This window comes from Furipterus horrens, unplaced genomic scaffold, assembly GCF_987537825.1.
Source record: "Furipterus horrens unplaced genomic scaffold, mFurHor1.1.pri manual_scaffold_10, whole genome shotgun sequence".
Taxonomy (NCBI): domain Eukaryota; kingdom Metazoa; phylum Chordata; class Mammalia; order Chiroptera; family Furipteridae; genus Furipterus; species Furipterus horrens.
This window is the reverse complement of record NW_028327180.1, coordinates 45,791,331-45,794,082: the sequence shown is the minus strand read 5'-3', so window position 1 is coordinate 45,794,082 and position 2,752 is coordinate 45,791,331. Positions and strand designations below refer to the sequence as shown.

Sequence of the window (2,752 nt, the reverse complement as noted above, 5' to 3'; positions counted from 1 at the left end):
ATAAGACCCAGTGTGGGCAGCTGCTCCTCATAGTTTAGGGAATTGTAGCCCCGGCCTGAGCATGACTGCCACTGGCATTCCAGCTGTGCTTGTCTTTAAGTCTCAACATAAGGCTGTGTTTGGAACATAACTGAAAACCACTCAGAGGATTGCCATGGGAATTGGATTAAAGAATGCTTATTATGCTCATTATGCTTTAGAACTTGTTCTGCTTTCTTTATCATTCATGTAACATAAACAATCTCTAGCAAGGAGTGTATGAAACCTTACACCTGGTACCAGTGTGGCATCAAGATTTTTTTAGATCTTGGCACAGACTGGTCATTGTGCCCCCTGTACTGATACATGTAATCTGTTACTGTCAAATGCCTAAAAGCTATTGATGATTTATGAATTCTGACTTTGTATCTCTCGTGTGTATCCTCCTCGATAAAAGGCATGAGGGATGAAGGCTTGGCTGCTGTTCTCCTCTAGAGAGGCAGACACCTTCCTTCCCCCAGACATAATAAAGTGTCCTGGGTAAAAGTTTGTTCCGCCGTGGTCACAAGTACTCTGCTGGGCAGAGCAGCTTCCAACCGAGCCTAGGGTGTGTGAGGCACATCCGCCTCAACCCAGTAGCATGTTGCTAGTGTAAATCCCTGGCTTTACATGTCTGATGTATGAGGCATCTGTTTCAAAGACATCTATCTCAAATAATCCTACTGCCTGATGTGTGATAAGGCTGCTAGAAAAGCACCCAAGCCTCCCCACCCAACTCAATCTGTTCTCTCTCTCTCTCTCTCTCTCTCTCTCTATATATATATATATATATATATATATATATTTTTTTTTTTTTTTTTCATACACATAGAGCGACACACACACCTTCTTGTGTGACTTTCAGGGGTGCTGGACCTATGAGTGCTAAGCCTTATGTTTGCATAGTTTTCATGATGGTTGTTGCAATTATAACAAGGACCACATGGGCACATCCAGCCACAACATTGAGCACGGTCTGAGGAACAGGTAGCAGGGCCCAATGCCAGAGCCAGGCCTTCCTATCCTATAGCATCACTATCAACAGGCTGAGACTTCCAGGGATCAATGATCAAGTCTACATCTCAGGAAGAGCAGTTAAGGCACTGATGTACAAAGAATGAGGACACAAAAGTTTAAATTGAGGTTTCTGATTTTCCTGTAATGAAATTATATAAATGATATGAGTAAACAAGTGAAATTTTTTCTACATGAGAATACAACTTATGTCTATTCTCCTATAAAACCAGAACAACTACTTACAATGATGTGGGTCATTTGAGAAAAAATGATTCTTAAGAAATCCAAGTTGCCCTGAAATAAACTAAAATTTACAAATATTTCTGATGAAGCTTGGCAAAAACTATGGTGAGCTTAAAAGGAGAAAGGGAAGAACTGTCTGGTATAAAGCTTAATAAAATGGTAACTTAAATTATATAGAGAAGTTGAATTCAGAGAAATGGAAATACAAGGACAGAAATTAAGGAGCTAGTTCCAAAACCACAATATGAATAAAGAGACAATTTCTGGTTTTCAGTCTTGGAGTCTAGAAAGCAAGGTCACATTTTCAACCTCAGTGATTGTCCCTTGTTTACATGCCACCCCAAAGACTCTTTTAGGAGTCCCCTTTATGTCTCTGTTTCTAAGACTGTAGATGAAAGGGTTCAGCATGGGTGTGACCACAGTGTACGTCATTGAGGCTGTTGCACTTGACTGTGAGCTGTGGGTACCAGCAGAGCTGAGATACACTCCTAGGCTCATACCATAAAATAAGGAGACAACCAAGAGGTGAGAGGCACAGGTGGAAAATGCTTTATACTTCCCCTGATCTAATGGGATTCTATGTATGAAGAACACCTTCTTAGAGTAAGAGTAAAGTATCCCAACCAGGCGACCACCACCTAGTAGCACAGTTACAAAATAAATCAGTATTATTAAGAAAGGTGTCAGGACATGTAAGTTGGGTCATCTGATAGAGTTCACAGAAAAAGTGGGAGATTTCCAAGTCTGGACAGAAGGAGAGCCGCAACAACCTCAAGCATTGTAATAAGGAATCCAGGGTACTCATGACCTAGGACACCAGAACCAGCAGTCCATGGAGCCGGGGGTTCATGATGACCATGTAGTGCAGGGGGTGACAGATGGCCACATACCGGTCATAGGACATGACAGTGAGGAGGAAGTTGTCCAACCCTGCAAAGAGTATGAAAAAATACATCTGTGTGATGCAGCCTGCATAGGTGATGGCTTTGCTCTGTGTCTGGATTTTCACCAGCATCTTTGGGATGGTGGTGGAGATTAAACAGATGTCAGCCAAGGACAGGTTGGAGAGGAAGAAGTACATGGCCGTGCGGAAGTGGGCGTCTGAGCTGACAGCCAGGGTGATGAGCAGGTTTCCAAACGCAGTGATCAGGTACATGGAGAGGAACAGCCCGAATAGGAGGGGCTGCAGGTCTGGTTCCTCTGATAGTCCCAGGAGAAGAAATTCTGACACTCTTGTAAGGTTCCCTGCTTCCATGAGCTGGAGGTGACTTGCAACAAAGGGGAAAAAACAGGAATAATTTTCATACAAACCAGTATTACTCACATAGTCTAATACTATAGTTTGTATTTTGGAGTCAAGAAATTATTTCCAGTATTTTAGGTTGGATCTGTTCTCCTTAGGAGTTTTCTGTGTCATCTTATGATAGGACTTTTTATCCCAATCTGCTTTTTTCCTAAGGAGCCAGGTATACTA

General features: G+C 42.3%; 1 pseudogene; it reads right to left on the bottom strand.

Annotated features, from left to right (window-relative positions):
• Positions 1-1,548: 1,548 nt before the first annotated feature.
• On the bottom strand, positions 1,549-2,533 carry LOC150000004 (olfactory receptor 7A10-like; annotated as a pseudogene).
• Between the last annotated feature and the right edge of the window lie 219 nt (positions 2,534-2,752).